Source organism: Plecotus auritus, assembly GCF_963455305.1.
Source record: "Plecotus auritus genome assembly, chromosome: 9".
Lineage (NCBI taxonomy): Eukaryota > Metazoa > Chordata > Mammalia > Chiroptera > Vespertilionidae > Plecotus > Plecotus auritus.
Window position 1 is genome coordinate 94634133 of NC_137783.1, and position 18417 is coordinate 94652549.

Below are 18417 nucleotides of genomic sequence, written 5' to 3' on the forward strand. Positions count from 1 at the left end.
GAGTCAAGTCCCCTCCCACCCATGTGCGCCTCGAAATCACGCGAGATCCAGACCTGGCTGGCCACAACCCCGTTGGGCTAGATCCAGACCCAGCCAGCCCCACCCCCATCAAGCCCTGCCAGGCAGGGGGTGCAGCCTCAGGTCCCCCTGCCTGGCGCCGGGGTCGGGGGCACAGCCTCAGGTCCTCCAGCCTGGCACCAGGGTGGGGGGCGCGGCCTGAGATCCCCCAGCCCAACACCAGGGTGGGGGGCACTGCCTGAGGTCCCCTGTCAAGCCCTGTGGGGCAGGGGGTGTGCCCTGAGGTCCCCCATCAAGTCCCACTGAGTGGGGGGCATGGCCTGAGGTCCCTTATCAAGCCACACCAGTCAGGGGGGTGCGTCCTCAGGTCCCCTTACCTGGTGCCGGGGATGGGGTGCGTCCTGAGGTCCCCTGGCCTAGCGCCGGAGCTGGGGGTGCAGCCTGAGGTCCTCTGTCATGCCCCACCAGGCAGGGGTCGCAGCCTCAGGTCCCCTGCCCCGGCCCGGCACCACGCAACCTCAAGTCCCTGCTGATTGCTCATTAAGGCTCGTTACGGGAACTTGGCCTCCACTGTGGGCACAACCATCTTGTTTTACAGATTCCCTGCCTCCGCTGTGGGCGCAGCCATCTTGTTATGGTGTGATGGTCAACTGCATATTCCCTCTTTATTAGATAGGATTTCCTGTGCTGTACTTTACATCCCTGTGACTATTTTGTAACTACCAATTTGTATTTCTTAATCTCTTGACCTTTACCCTCCAGCTCTCCAATCCCTCTCCCATCTGGCAACCATAGATTCTTTGTATGTATGAGTCTGTCTCTGTTTTGTTTGTTCATTTATTTTGTTGTTTATATTTCACATATAAATGAAATCATATGGTATTTGTCTTTCTCTGTTTGACTTATTTCACTGACCATAATACCCTCCAGGTTCATCATGGTAAAATTTCATTATATATATATATATATATATATATATATATATATATATATATATATATATATATATAAAATATTCCATTGTATATATGTACCACCACTTTTTTATCTATCATCTACTGATGGATACTTAGGTTGCTTCCATATCTTGACTATTATAAGTAATACTGCAATGAAAATAGGGATGCATCTATCTTTTTGAATTAGTGTTTTGGATTTCTTTGGATAAATACCCAGAAGTGGAATTGCTAGGTCATAATGTAGTTTTATTTTTAATGTTTTGAGAAACCTTCACTGTTTCCCACAGTGGCTGCACCAATCCGCAATCCTACCAGTAGTTCACAATGGTTCCCTTTTTTCCACATCCTCACCGTTGTGTTGATTTATCGATGGTACGCATTTTGACAGGTGTGAGGTTATATCTTATTGTGGTTTTAAATTGCATTTCTCTGAAGGTACATTGAGTATCTTTTCATATGTCTACTGATTATACCTGTATGCCCTCTTTGGAGAAATCACTCTTCAGGTCCTCTGCTCATTTTTTAATTGGATTTTTTTGGGGGGAGGGTGTTATTATATACAAGTTCTTTATAAATTTTGGATATTAACCGCTTTTCATATTTATCATTGGAGAATGTCTTCTCCCAATCAGGTTTTTTTGTTGTTGTTTGTTTGTTTTGTTGATGGCTTTCTTTGGTGTGCAAAAAACTTTTTCATTTGATGTAATCTCATTTGTTAATTTTTTTCTTTTGTTTTCCTTGCCCAAAGTGATATATCCAAAAACAATATTACTAAGAGCAATCTCAGAGAGTTTACTGCATATATTTTCTGCTAGGAATTTTATGGTTTCAGGTCTTCATTTCAGTCTTTAACTCATTTTTAGTTTATTCTTGTGTATGTGTAAGAAAGTGGTCTAGTTTCATTTTTTTACATTTATCTGTCCAGTTTTTCTCAATACCATTTATTGAATAAACTGTCTGTATCCCAATGTATGTTCTTGTTTCTTTTGTGATACATTCATTGACCATATAGATGTGGGTTTATTTCTGGGATCTCTATTTTTGTTTCATTGATAAATATGTCTGTTTTTATGCCAGTACCATGCTGTTTTGATTACTATAGCTTTGTAGTATTTTTCTATTCATCATCGAAGGATATGTTTATTGATTTTAGAGAGAGAAAGGAAGAAAGAGGGAGGGAAGGAGAAACATTGATATGAGAAGCATCAGTTGGTTGCCTTCTGTATGAACCGCAACTGTGAATTGAACCCGCAACCTAGGTAAGTGCCCTGACTGGGAATCAAACCCACAACCTTTTGGTATATGCTCCAATCAACTGAAATACCTGGCCAGGGCAGCCTTGTAGTATATTTTGATATCAGGTAATTTGATACCTCCAACTTTGTTCTTCTTCTAAAGATTGCTGAGTCTATTTAGTGTATTTTCTGGTTCCATATAAATTTTAGGATTATTGGTTCCAGTTTTATGAAAAAAATCCCATTGGCATTTTGATAGGGATTGCATTGAATCTATAGACTGCTTTGGGTAGTATAGGCATTTTAATGACGTTAGTTCTTCCTTTCCATGAACATGGTATATGCTTCCATTTATTTGTATCTTACTCAGTTTCTTCAAGGTCTTACAATTTTTCCTGTACAGCCCTTTTATCTTCTTGGTTAAATTTATTTCTATGTATTTTACTTTTTTAAAAAAAATAAATCTTTATTGTTCAGATTATTACAATTGTTTCTCTTTTTCCCCCCATAGCTCCCCTCCACCCAGTTCCCACCCCACCCTCTGCCCTTACGCCCCCACTGTCCTCATCCATAGGTGTACAATTTTTGTCCAGTCTCTTCCCGCACCCCCCACACCCCTTTCCCCTTGAGAATTGTCAGTCTACTCCCTTTCTATGCCCCTGATTCTATTATATTCACCAGTTTATTCTGTTCCTCAGATTTTTTTATTCATTTGATTTTTAGATTCACTTGTTGATAGATATGTATTTGTTGTTCATAATTTTTATCTTTACCTTTTTCTTCTTTCTCTTCTTAAAGAATACCTTTCAGCATTTCATATAATATTGGTTTGGTGGTGATGAACTCCTTTAGTTTTTGTTATCTGTGAAGCTCTTTATCTGCCCTTCAATTCTGAATGATAGCTTTGCTGGGTAGAGTAAGCTTGGTTGTAGGTTCTTGCTATTCATCACTTTGAATATTTCTTGCCACTCCCGTCTGGCCTGCATAGTTTCTGTTGAGAAATCAGCTGACAGTCATATGGGTGCTCCCTTGTAGGTAACTAACTGTTTTTCTCTTGCTGCTTTTAATATTCTCTCTTTGTCTTTTGCCCTTGGCATTTTAATTATGATGTGTCTTGGTGTGGTCCTCTTTGGATTCCTTTTGTTTGGGGTTCTGTGCGCTTCCTAGACTTGTAAGTCTATTTCTTTCACCAGGTGGGGGAAGTTTTCGGTCATTATTTCTTCAAATAGGTTTTCAGTATCTTGCTCTCTCTCTTCTTCTGGCACCCCCATAATTCTGATGTTGGTACGCTTGAAGTTGTCCCAGAGTCTTCTTACATTATCTTCAACTTTTTGGATTTCTTTTTTTTGCTTTTTGCTTTTTCGGTTGAGTGTTTTTTCCTTCTTTGTATTTCAATTCTTTGACTTGATTCTTGTGTTCCTCTATTCTGTTTCTGGGTCTCTGTAAAATATTTTTTATTTCAGTCAGTGTATGTTTAATTTCTAGTTGGTCCTTTTTCATATCTTCGAGGGTCTCGTTATATTTATCGGCCTTTTCTAGGATATTCTTAAAAAGCCTTATAACCGTGGTTTTGAATTCTATATCCAGTCGTTTGTTTTCCTCCATTTCTTTCGTTTGTGATCTGATTCTTTGACCCCGCATTTTCATTGATTCCCTGAGTTGGTAAGGTAGATATTTGTGCTAGGTTTCCAATATGGCCCAGTGGGTCTGCTTCCCCAGTTAACCTGAGGTGGACACTCTTGGTGCACCCCTTTGTGGACTGTGTGTACAGCCTTGTTGTAATTAAGTCTTTATTGTTGTTGGTATCACTGGGAAGAATTGACCTCCGGGCCAGTTGGCTGTAAGGATCAGCAGTGTCTATGCTGGGAGAAGTTCGGTGCTGGAGACAGCCCTATAGGATTAGACTTGCCAAATTGCAATAGCCTCTGTGCTCAGCTTGGATGGGGTGGAGTCCCAGTCTTGGCTTCCTGTCAGCCTTGCCCTTGCGCGCATGTGCGCTTTCATTCCTCCGCCTTCCCCAGCTCGAGTCTCCGCCTGAGAGTCCAGACTCCCCCCACAAGAGTGTGGGTCCCCAGGGGCTCACCTGGAACTGGGGTTCACTGCAGTCAGAACTGGAGCTCAGTGCCGTCAGGAGCCTCTGACTCCCTTCTACTAGGGAAAGCCTGTGGCAACATCCGCAGCCTTTGTGCGCACTGGCATGCGCGCGTGTGCGCACTTTCAGTCCTCCGCCTTCCCCGGCTCCCGAGTCTCCGCCCGAGAGTCCAGACTCCCCCCACAAGAGTGTGGGTCCCCAGGGGCTCGCCTGGAACTGGGGTTCACTGCAGTCAGAACTGGGGCTCAGTGCAGTCAGGATCCTCTGACTCTCTTCCACTAGGGAAAGCCTGTGGCAACCTCCGCAGCCTTTGTGCACACTGGCCCGTGTGCGCCTTCAGACTTCTGCCTTTCCCAGCTCGAGTCTCCACCCGAGAGTCCAGACTCCCCCCGTAAGAGCGTGGGTCCCCAGGGGTTCACCCGGAACTGGGGTTCAGTGTAGTCAGAACTGGGGTTCAGTGCGGTCGGAGGCTTCCTTCCCCCTTCTGCCAGAGAAAGTCAGCCAGGCTCTCAGCCGCCCTTCCTCTCTGCGCGCACAAAGCCCCTTTGCCGTACCTCCAATTCTCTGTGAGCCTTTCTCTTTCCTTCTAGTTGTAGAATTTTCACTCAGCCAGCTTTCCTGTGGTTCTGGATGGTGTCCGTTCTGTCTTTTAGTTGTAGTTTTGAAATTGTTGTGCGAGGCAGCAGTTTAGGTGTTTACCTATGCCGCCATCTTGGTTTCTCGAGACAGTTCTAATAGTTTTTTGATGGACTCTTTAAAGTTCTCTCTATATAGTATCATGCCATCTGAAACTAATGATAGTTTTACATCTTCCTTCTCAATTTGTATACCATTTATTATTTTTTGAATGTTTGCTGTGGCTAGGACTTCTAATTCCTGATGATTTTCACAGACAACTCTTGTGGGGATCCTCCTCCCAATCTTGGAGCCCTGGCTGGGGAGCCCTTTCTCCTCAGGGCTAACCTCTGCAGCTGAGATATCCCTCTGACTTCTCAACTGCCACACATGGGTGTTGGACCAGCACGTTTCTTGTCTGCCCTTCCCACTGGTCTCAGCATGGCTTCTTTTTTATATCCTTAGTTGTAGGAGTTGTATTCAGCTAGTGCTTAGATGTTCTGCAGGTTGATTGTTTTCTGTAGTCCATTTAAATGCTGCTTAAACACCAACTTTTTTTTTCCTGGGCTCATCACTTTCCTCTAAAATGAGTAATTTGTACCACCTACCCTCATGGAGTTTACAGTAAGAGATAGCACATGCAATTAATTTATTTTTACTAACATTGTTTTTTAAGTTGTTTTTTTTTTTTAAATATCAAAGTTAATAAAACACTGCAATGTTATCTCAAGTGACAAGTTTACCAAATACTTCTAGGTTGGTACAACATGTATCACCACTTTATTTACCCTCCAGTAGCAATTTTCCTGAATAGTTCTGAAGTCAGTACAATATATTTGTAGATTTGCATATTTTGGCATTGCCTCATTTCTAAATAACAATTTTTATATAAGTCATCTTGAGCTAAGTTATGCTGTAGTAACAAAAGGCCCCTCAAATCTTACAGGTTTATAAAAGTAATGATTCCTTTCTGGCTTGCATTATAGTCATGACAGGTCTGTACCTTTGCTCTATAGTTCATTCTGGAATCTAGGCAGCCCCTACCTGGACTACTCTGATTTCATGGAAGAGAGTAATCGATAAGACAGAACCAAACTCTTCAAGCCTCTGTTCATTTTACTTCCAATCACATTTCATTGACTGCGGTAGATCACATGTCCAAGCCAAACTTTCATGCAGCATTAAATATAATCTTCCTACAGGGAAGCACCTTTCGGGGAGAGGTCCTGGGGAGAAGCAACACATATATAATCTATGCCTGGGAAAATAGAAATACAAAATAGAACAATTAGACTTTTAAACTTTTGACAACTTTAGAAGTCATGTAATCCAACCCTTCTACTTTACACTGAGGAAAATGAAATTAGGAAACAATAAGTAACATATCAAAGTTCATCTAAAATACTGGTTTCAAAATTAGAGCTTTAGGCTTGGCCAGTGTGGCTCAGTTGGTTGGGGCATCATCCCATGCACTGGAAGGTCACGGGCTGGATTTACAGTCATGTCACATACCTAGGTTGCAGGTTTAATACCCAGGCAGGATGCATATGGGAGAACTGATTGATGTTTCTCTATCACATTGATGTTTCTCTCCCTCCTTCTCCCCTCCTTCTCCTCTAAAATAAAATTAAAAAAAAATAGAGCCGTTTCTTATATTTTTAGATTTGTTTATTTCCCCTATTAGTATCTTGAAGTATAATCGATGTACAATAAATTGCTTACATTTAAATTTTATGTTACAATATATGTATAAACTGTTGAATCATTACTACAACCAAGGTAATGAAATATTCATCAACCCCAAAAGTTTCTTGTGTCTCTGTGTAATCCATCTCTTTATCCATAGGCAATAACTGATTTGCTTTCTGTTACTATAGATTAGTTTTCATATTTCTAGAATTTTATATAGGCGTTATATATTATATAATCTATCTTGTTGGTCTGTTTTCTTATACTCAGCACAATTATTTGAGACTCATCCATGTTGATATATGTAGCAATAGTCTGTCCCTTTATTGCAGAGCAATATTTAATTGAATAGATATATCGTACTTTGTTTACCCATTCACCTGTTGATGGACATTGGAGTGTATCAATTTTTTGGCTTTTTTCAGTAAAACATTCATGTTGAAGTATTTGTATAGACATATGCTTTTAACTTTTACAAGTAATATAGCTAGGAATGGAATGGCTAGATCATATAGTAGATCTATTTAGCTTTCTAAAAAACTGCCAAATTATTTTTCAAAGTGATTGGCCATTTTATATTTTTTAATGTAGTGTGTGAAAGTTCTAGTTGCTCCACATCCTTGTCAATACTCTTTTAATTTTTGCCATTCTTATGGATATGTCTTAATATCTTATTGTAGTTTTAATTTATGTAATTTAATGACATTTATGTACTTACTTGCCATCCATATATCTTTTTTTGGTGAAGGATCTTTTAAAATTTTATGATTGAGTGATATGAGTGGTAGGAGTCTATTATATATTCTGGACACAAGTCCTTTATTAGCACATGCTTTGAAAATATTTCCCATAAACTTTTGGTTGATTTTCTTTTTTATAACAGTATCTTCTGAAAAGCCAAATTTCTAAAATTTTGATGAAGTCTAATTTTTCTTTCTTTTATAGTTAGATTTTTTTGTGTTTGTGCCTCAATTAAGGAACTTCTGCAAAACCAAGGTCCTTTAACTCTTTCTTCTATGATTTTATCTCTTAGATATAAGTCTATGATTCATTCCTAGTTAATTTTTGTATATGGTTTGAGAGTGAGTGCTAAGGTTTATTATACATGTTATTTCCCCATTAATTGCCTTCACCATTTTGCCAAAGGTCAAATGATAAAATATATGGAGGTATATTTCAATTTTGTTATATTAAACTATCTGTCATTCTTTATACTGGTACCATACTATCTTATTACTGTGCTTTTATGACAAATTCTGAAATCAAATAGTATAATCCTCCAACATAATTTTTTCCCAAAGATAATTTGGCAATTGTAGGACATTCTTTGCTTTTTCATATAAACTTACAAATCAATTTTTATGGAAAACCCTGCTGGGCCCATGATTTCCTTTATTTTCTTTAACATGTAGATGATAGTTATATGGATAATAATTATAACAGCTGTCTTAATATCTTTACTAATTGTATTATCTGTGTCATTTCTGAATTTGTTTCCATTGACATTTCCCCTCTTCATTGCGGGTTGTATTTTCCTATTTCTTTACATGCCTATTAATTTTTTATTGATTAAGACATTGTAAATTTTACTTTGTTGGGTGCTGAATATTTTTGCATTTCTATAAATATTATTTTTCTTTATTCTGGGAGGCAGTTAAGTTAACTGGAAGCATTTTGATTCTTTTATTGCTTGCTTCTAAGCCTTTTTCTGCAGGATCAGAGCAACCTTTTATCTGGTGGCATATTTTCCTTCTAATGAGGCAGTATCCTTTTGAGTACACTATCCTGTATATTATAAGGTTTATCCACTCCTGCTGATGAGAACACAAACTCCTCCAGGACCTGAGTGAGCTCCAGGGATTATATCACCTGCTCCTTTGAGGTGGTCTTTACCTGGCCTCTGTTTCTTACTGTGATCAATACCCAACTGAAGATGTGAAAGGAACCCTGCAGATCTTATCTCCCACTCTCCCTTTCTAGCTCTCTTCTACCCATATATTTCTCTCCTCTTGGATACACATTCTAGCCAATGTGGCCTTTATGAATTCTCAACTCTGTTATTTTAAAATCATGGGGATACCAGATTCTGTTGGGGTTCTCCCTTCTTGCATTATAGCCTGGAAACTCTCTCCAGTCAGGAAGCAGCAAATAGTTGGTTGACTTTGTATGCTTCCTTTTTGTAAAGGATCACTGTCCTGAACTGCCTGTTGTCTTAAGTCTGAAAATTATTCTTTCATATTGTTTGCATCATTTTTTAGTTATTTCAGGTGAGAAAGTAAATCAGGTCCTTGTTACTCCCCCATGACTAAAAAATAAATTTGAATTTTTAGATTTCTTGATTCAGTCATTTGGGGTGTGGGTGGGGGCAGTCTATAAGGGGTCAATGGGGGAAGAAGGGGCCATATGTAATGCCTTCAATATATATGTAAATTTACCCAAACTATGGAGTTTTTAGCAGAATGTTATTTTCAAGAACTTAAGCATACCTGATTTGCAAATTGAACAATGTCATCATGAGCTTTTAGATAGGGATTCAATTGTGAATTGATTAAAACTGGTTAGTGCAGATTAATAATGAGAAAGCACCAATAATAGTTAAGATCTGAATTAAGTTATATTGCTACTAATTAGAATTTCTATATTCAATTTTTTCATTAAAAATCATGAATTTTACTAACAATGCAGTTGTGAATAATTGTCAGAGAGGACTATGCAGTGATATTAAATTAGAAAAGCAAAAACTCATCACTCCAATTTTCTGAACAGAATAAGAAATACTATCATAATTCTAACAATGTATGAAACTTTGATATATAAATAATGTTTCTTCAAATTTAAAAGTAAAAGGTAATTCTGTGATTAACAGTTGTTTGGGTCAAATTGCTGGTCACTGCAATGCATTGATTGTCAGAATTGCCCCACTTTGTTCACACATTCTGTTTTCTGTGCCTCTCAGCAGTGCTTTCACACTAACTCTGGCGTTGACCATGTGGCTTGATTTGGCCAATGGACATTTGCAAATGTGACCTGCGTAGAGACTTGAGAAGTCCTTGCACATTGGGTCTTGTTTTTTCTTCCTCTTGAACTTCACTGCTACTGTGTGTATAAACTTGGGTTAACCTACTAACTATTGATAGACTACATTAAGAAGAACCTAAAGACCCCTAACAGTTGAGCCTAGTGAGTCCTTGCTGAGCCTAGTGAGTCCTCTCTAAGCCTAAATCAGCTGAGCCCAGCCCAACTTGCATATTGACAGGACTTTGAACTAAGTATTTGGTTGACATATAAACCATGAAATTTTGATTCTTTTTTTAAATGCAGGAAACCTAACTGGTTATATTGTTTTAGCTGATGTAACTTCAGGTGAGACAGGAAAGATTACATGCTTCCTGTGTTTAGCACAACTAGTACAGAAATTATGTCTTAGTCTGTTAGGGCTGCTATCACAAAGATACCACAGACTGGGTGATGTAAACAACAGATATTTATTTTGCACAGTTCTGGAGGCTGGGAAGTCCAAGCTCCAGGCAGGTCGATCGATTTGGTGTTTGATAAGGGCCTGCTTCCTAGTTCAGAGACAACTATCTTCTTGCTGTATTCTCACATGGCAGAAGGGAAAAGGGACCTTTTGGGGATCTCTCTTAATATGGCACTAAATTCCATCCATAAGGACTCCATCCCCATCACCTAATAATCTCCCAAAGACGCTATCACCGAATACCATCAAGTTGGAGATTAGTTTTCAACAAAATGAATTTGGGGTGTGGCACAAAAACATCAGTATATAACTGGTTGGGTGCCTCTAGTTGAGGTTTAGCTGTTTACACTAGTAAGAGGCACTTAAGGAATGTAATATCCTATTTTTTGCTGCTTTCTCTAAAACATGGGGAAATGAGGTTGGGTATTGAGTTTTCAATTTATTATAATGCAATGTTCTTTTTACTATGCTATTGGGTGATTGTAGCCCATTAAGATGATCTCAGTAGTGAATAACAAATGCCTCAAATAATTCTCACATTTTTGTCTAAGTAAAAGCTGTTATTTACAGAATGTAAACATAACAATATTTGGGGAGTCTTAAAATTCTGTCCCTGGTTCTGTATGTTTTGTCTTAATCCATGGAAGAAACATCTGTGTTCATGGAAGCTACATAATTCAGAGCCCTCTTCATTTTTACTTTCTTTTATCATTCCTATCCAGTCATTGAATCCTATTGTTTTGCTTAAAATGTTCCCTTTATATCTAACTATTCTACTTTTATCCAGTTCCAAACCTGAATCTGACTTTGCCATTTCTTCACTGAAAATCTCTTTGTTGCTTCCCATGCAGAATCTAATTGGTCATTGATCTGGACATTTATTTCTTGTCACCATAACATCCATTATTACTTTTTGCCTTCTGATTATACCCTGAATTATCCAATCAGGAGATTTGGGAGGTAACAACCCTGTGCTTGGCTCTGCAAATGGGTTTTGACTGCCTTAAGCAAATTAGCAAGCCCACAAATCCCTGCCACATTGATTGGCTTAGGAATAAGCTCCTGTGCCAAGTCAGGACCTGGCCAAAAGGACTCAATTCTATGATTTTAGTTGAGCTGTTAGGGAAGCAGATTTTGTCTTATTTCCTACTAGGCATTAGGCAGTAAGCAGGTAACCATGAAGCAAGGTCATTAAAAGGAGGCAACCTGTGGAAATAGAGTTCAAAAAAGAGAAAGGGAAAATGAATGTGCTCATATCATTTCAACTCCAGATGAAGCCTCATCTTAATCATATTTGCCCTGTACTATTCCCTTAATCAGTTTCTTTCTCCCTCTCTCCCTGCCTCTTTCCCTCCCTTCCTTCTTCCCTCCCTTCTTTCCGTTTCTTTTACTTTTCTTTTTTAGTAGGTTTTTTGGAGCAAGGTATCCTAATTTTTTTTTATGGTTTTAAGCCAGCCATTTTTCCATGTTTTATTGACATCTGTTTTTTTCATTTCTCCCAAAAAATCTATAGTAAGCAAGTAATATAAATAATCATTTAATTACATTTGTACAACTAGAATAAATGTTATGAAGGAAAAGTGCAGGATTCCAATAAAATCAAGTCTGTGTGTCCAGGAAAGCTTATCTGAGGAAGAGCCACTTCAGATGAGACCTAAAGTCCTGGTGACTCTTCCACTTTTTGTTGGCTTTGCTGGGGACAGGGCTTGCCTTGCATCTCCAGGGCCTAAACCTAGACTCAAAAGTAGTTCAGACAGTGTGGATACTGAGCAGGCAGAGAGGGACAGAGAATACTCTTAGGGAGGGACATGATGCTCAGACATTTAGGAAGTCTGTTCAGAGTGACAAGTTTTTCTCTTTGCTGATCACTCTTTTGAAACACTTTGAAGGGAAATCTCTTCTATTTCCATTTTACTTTTAGATTTCATCTGCTATTGCAGGAGCAAATATAGTCAATCTTCATGTACAAGTGGAGGACAGTAGGACCTCTCCTATCTCCAATATTTTATTTTTAACTTTATAGTGTCTTCCTTGTTGGGGAAAATTCTTCACTAACACTTTTAAAAAAAAATTAAATTCTTTATATGTCTCCTTTTCCTCCCATTGACCTCTCCCTGCCCACTCCCGCCCCCACCCCCCAGCACATGACCTCACCCCCCCTATTGTCTTCGTCTGTTGTTATGCTTATATGCATGCATAGAAGTCCTTTGGTTGATCTCTTACCCCCTCTCCCCACTGCCTCCTACCTTCCCCTGCCTTCCCTCTGAGGTTTGATGGTCTGTTCAATGCTTCTATGACTTTGTATCTAATTTTGGTCATCAGTTTATGTTGTTCATTATATTCCACAAATGAGTGAGATCATGTGATATTTATCTTTCTCTGACTGGCTTATTTCGCTTAGCATAATGCTCTTCAGTTCCATCCATGCTGTGCAAATGGTAAGAGTTCTTTCTTTTTTATAGCAGTGCAGCATTCCATTGTGTAGATGTCCCACTGTTTTTCAATTCACTCATCTGCTGATGGGCACTTAGGCTGTTTACAAATCTTAGCTATTTTAAATTGTGATGCTATGAACATAGGGGTGCATATATTCTTTCTGACTGGTGTTTCTGATTTCTTGGGATATATTCTTAGAAGTGGGATTACTGGGTCAAATGGGATTTCCATTTTAATTTTTTTGAGGAAACTCCATACTGTTTTTCACAGACGCTGCACCAGTCTGCATTCCCACCAGCAGTGCAAGAGGATTCCTTTTTCTCCATATCCTTGCCAGCACTTGTCTTTTGTTGATTTGTTGATGATAGCCATTCTGACAGATGTGATATAGTATCTCATTGTCATTTTGATTTGCATCTCTTGGATGATTAGTGACTTTGAGCATTTTTTTCATATGTCTCTTGGCTTTCTGTGTGTCCACTTTTTAGGTCCTTTGTTCATTTTTTAAATTGGATTGTTTACCTTACTTTTGTTATATGAGTTCGCTATAAGTTTTGGAGAGTAAATCCTTATCGGTGATAACATTGGCAAATATGTTTTCCCATGCAGTGGGATCTCTTCTTGTTTTGTTAATGGTTTCTTTTGCTGTGCAGAAGCTTTTTATTTTAATGTAGTCCCATTTGTTTATTTTCTCCTTAGTTTCTATTGTCCTAAAGGACCTAGAAGCTGTGTTGGTAAAGATATTGCTGGAGATATGTCTGATATCTTGCTGCCTATGGATTCTTCTAAGATTTCTATGGTTTCCCATTTTACATTTAAGTCTTTTACCCGTTTTCAGTTTATTTTTGTGTATGGAATAAGTTGGTGGTCTAGTTTCATTTTTTGCATGTACTAGTATCTGTTCAATTTTCCAAACCCCATTCATTTATTGAAGAGACTATCTTGACTCAATTGTATGATCTTGCCTCCTTTGTCAAATATTAATTGAGCATAATGGCTTGGGTCAATTTCTGGGTTCTCTATTCTGTTTCATTGGTCTATATGTCTGTTCTTGTGCCAGTACCAGGCAGTTTTGAGAACAGTGGCTTTGTAATTTAGCTTGATATCTGGTATTTATTAACACTTTTAACTGATGGAAGAGCTCAAGTCTCATCAGAACATATTAAAATACATTGGAAGGCAGTGTGGTTCTATTTTGAATGAAGAATCTATTAGCTACTTCCAGAAAATGAGGGTTTGCCTTTGGCAGGGAACTGAGAACACAACAACACAGACTAACTGCTCTAACAAATGACATTGATTTTAAAATAGAAACTTCAAGTAAACTGTACCCCTTTTTTCAACTAGTGGTTAGTAATATCCAGTACTGAATACAAATATGTAATTACTCAGTGAGAGCTTATGAATGGATGAGATGTGGAATGCTTCTGAGTAAACTATATTCTAATAAATGTTCAGGTAACTGTTCTAGGGTGTCTGCCTTAGAGATAGCCAGATCTGAGTGGCTATCTGTGTTGCCAAATGAGGCCAAGAGATTTCATATCCAAATCCATTTGGGAGGTGCCCATTTATTTCAGAGTCATTTTGGCTTCCAAAGTAATTTTGTAATTTCTTTCTAGCCATTGGATAAAATAACTAAAAAGATAGGATGATGCTTTGGCTACTCTGATTCCTGTCATTATGGGAGTAATCAATGCTGCACTTTCTGATTTTTATAATTTCTTTCTAGTTCTATTTTGATTCCCGGCATATTTGAACACAGTGGCCTACATATTTTGATCCACTTTTTTCAAGATATGCATGGTCTGCTCAGTGATGTATAAATTGACCCATAAGAGTTATTTACCAATATAGGACATGCGTGCAAGAATTGGCAGTGGATATGAAGTCTTTCATAGAACCATTAAGGAATAAGAAGGGCCATCTTTCTTTATGCCATTTATAAGAAGAGATTTGTTAATCTGATGAGAAATGCTTGAGCAAACATAATCTTGGGTGCTTAATAATAGTGTATTAGATAAATTGGAAGGGCTTTTTATTTTTATTTCTATTCCCAGGTTGGATATTACTAAGTAAGATAAATAATAAATGCTTTTCCTCACATTAACCCTTTGAGTAGACATTGTAAAGCCACTTTGCTCTTATGATTGTATAAGTTAGATTAGGAGTTTGTTAGAATAAGATGCCTCAAGGGGTTTTCAAATTCCATGGAAGAAATTTTGTTATCCAAATATATCATAAATTATTTAATTTTTCCGATGAACTAAGATGGGCTAAGCAATCAGTAGCATTGGGTTTCCCAGGAACAATAGGGGCCTACTAAGTTTTGGATAGAGTGGTAATGCAACATGTAATAAAATGAATTTCAGAGCAGGCTACCTGTGAATCTAGAAAATTTACCATATTTTTCCGTGTATATAACTCCCCCCCCATGTATAAGAACGCCCCCCACATTTCCAACCAAAAATTAAGAAATCAATATTTTAAACATAAAATAGAATACATTTTTATTTAGTAATTACTGCAGGTAATGTTTACATAACAGTGTTATGATATTATGCAGCATATCACTTTAGTCAGGCTCTGTTGCATCACTGCTCGCTCCATCATCACTATTAGTTGCAGACATATCAATTTCTTTAACTTCTATTGTGTCACTGCTGTCTTCTGAGTCCCTGTCTATATATGTGAGATCACCCTCATAAACTGGTGGTATTTTCTTTTCTTTTTTTTAATATTTTTTTTTATTTATTAAGATATTATGTGTACATATCTTACCATTGCCCCCCGACCCCACTCCCATACATGCCCTAACCCCCCAATGTTTTGCATCCGTTGGTTACTCTTATATGCATGCATATAAGTCCTTCAGTTGATCTCTTATTTCCCCCACCTCTCCCTAACCTTCCCGCTGTAATTTGACAGTCTGTTTGATGCTTTACTGCCTCTGTATCTATCTTTTTGTTCATCAGTTTATACTGTTTTTCATTATCCCCAAATGAGTGAGATCATGTGGTATTTTTCTTTCATTGACTGGCTTATTTCACTTAGCATAATGTTCTCTAATTCCATCCAGGTGCCTACAAATGGTAATAATTCCTTCTTTTTTATGGCAGCATAGTATTCCATTGTGTAGATGTACCATAGTTTTCTGATCCAGTCATCTGCTGATGGGCACCTAGGCTGTTTCCAAATCTTAGCTATTGCAAATTGTGCTGCTATGAACATAGGGGTGCATATATCCTTTCTGATTGGTGTTTCTGGTTACTTAGGATATATTCCTAGGAGTGGGATTACTGGGTCAAATGGGAGTTCCATTTTCAGTTTTTTGAGGAAACTCCATACTGTTCTCCACAGTGGCTGCACCAGTCTGCATTCCCACCAGCAGTGCACGAGGGTTCCTTTTTCTCCACATCCTTGCCAACACTTGTCGTTTGTTGATTTGTTGATGATAGCCATTCTGACAGGAGTGAGATGGTATCGCATTGTCGTTTTGATTTGCATCTCTCGGATAATTAGTGACTTTGAGCATGTTTTCATGTGTCCCTTGGCCTTCCTTCTGTCTTCTTTAGAAAAGATTCTATTTAGGTCCGTTGCCCATTTTTTTTTTTTTGGATCATTTATCTTCCTTTTATTAAGTTTTATAAGCTGCCTGTAGATGTTGGAGATTAAACCTTTATCAGTGATAACATTTGCAAATATGTTCTCCCATACAGTGGGATTTCTTGTTGTTTTGTTGATGGTTGCTTTTGCTGTACAAAAGCTTTTTATTTTCATGCAGTCCCATTTGTTTATTTTCTCTTTGGCTTCTGTTGCCCTAGGGCAGTATCAGTGAAGAAGTTCTTTCGGCATATGTCTGAGATTTTGCTGCCTGTGAATTCCTCTAGTATTTTTATGGTTTCCCATCTTATATTTAAGTCCTGTATCCATTTTGAGTTTATTTTTGTGTATGGTGTAAGTTGGTGATCTAGTTTCATTTTTTTGCATGTATCTGTCCAATTTTCCCAACACCATTTATTGAAGAGACTGTCTTGACTCCATTGTATGTTCATGCCTCCTTTGTCAAATATTAATTGTGCATAGTGGTTTAGGTCGATATCTGGATTCTCTATTCTATTCCATTGATCTATATGTCTGTTCTTGTGCCAGTACCAGGCTGTTTTGAGGACAGTGGCTTTGTAATACAGCTTGAAATCTGGTATTGAGATCCCTCCTACTTTCTTCTTCTTTCTCAGGATTGCTGTGGCTATTCAGGGTCTTTTTTTTATTCCAGATGAATTTTTGGAGAGTTCTTTCTACGTCTGTGAAATATGCCGTTGGTATTTTAATGGGGAGTGCATTGAATCTATAGATTGCTTTGGGTAGTATGGACATTTTAATGATGTTGATTCTACCAATCCATGAACATGGTATGTTCTTCCATCTGTTTACATCTTCATCTGTCTCTTTTTTCAGTGTCCTGTAGTTTTCCGCATATAGGTCTTTTAACTCCTTGGTTAGGTTTATTCCTAAGTATCTTAATTTTTTTGGTGCGATGGTAAATGGGATTGCTTTTCAGTCTCTCTTTCTGTAAGTTCACTATTGGTGTATAGAAATGCCATAGATTTCTTGGCGTTAATTTTGTATCCTGCTACATTGCTGAATTCATTTATTAAGTCTGTTAGTATTTTGATGGAGTCTTTCGGGCTTTTTATGTACAATATCATGTCATCTGCAAATAAGGACAGCTTTACTTGTTCTTTTCCAATTTGGATGCCTTTTATTTCTTCTTCTTGTCTAATTGCAATGGCTAATACTTCCAGTACTATGTCAAACAGGAGTGGTGAGAGTGGGCATCCCTGTCTTGTTCCTGTTCTTAGGGGAAATGGTTTTAGTTTTTGCCCATTGAGTATGATGTTAGCTGTGGGTTTATCATATATAGCTTTTATTATGTTGAGGTATGATCCTTCTATTCCCACCTTGTTGAGAGTTTTTATCAAGAAAGGGTGTTGGATTTTGTCAAATGCTTTTTCTGCATCAATTGATATGACTATGTGATTTTTATCTCTCAATTTGTTTATGTGATGTATCATGTTTATTGATTTGTGGATATTGTACCATCCTTGCATTCCTGGGATAAACCCTACTTGGTCATGGTGTATGATCTTTCTGATGTACTGCTGGATCCGATTTGCTAGAATTTTGTTGAGGATTTTGGCATCTACGTTCATGAGGGATATTGGCCTGTAATTCTCCTTCATTGTGTTGTCTTTATGTGGTTTTGGTATTAGGGTGATGCTGGCTTCATAGAAGGAGCTTGGAACTGTTCCTTCCTCTTGAATTTTTTGGAATAGTCTGAGGAGGATAGGTTTTAGTTCTTCCTTGAATGTTTGGTAAAACTCTCCTGTGAAGCCGTCTGGCCCTGGGCTTTTGTTTGCTGGAAGCTTTTTGATGACTGCTTCGATTTCTTCCATAGTTACTGGCATTTTGAGCTGTTTAGATTCTTCCTGATTGAGTTTTGGAAGGTTATATTTTTCTAGGAATCTGTCCATTTCCTCCAGATTGTCCAGTTTGTTGGAATAGAGTTGTTCATAGTATTTTTTAACAATCCTTTGTATTTCGGCGGGATCTGTTGTTATTTCACCTCTTTTATTTCTGATTTTGTTTATTTGGGTCCTCTCTCTTTGCTTCTTGGTGAGCCTGGCTAGAGGTTCATCAATCTTGGTTATCCTTTCAAAAAACCAGCTCTTGGTTTTGTTGATCTTTTGTATTGTTTCTTTGGTCTCTATGTTGTTTATCTCCACTCTGATCTTTATTATTTTCTTCCTTCTGCTTACACTGGGCTTTTCTTGTTGCTCTTTTTCTAACTCTTTGAGTTGTAGGGTTAGGTAATTTATTACCATTGTTTCTTGGTTT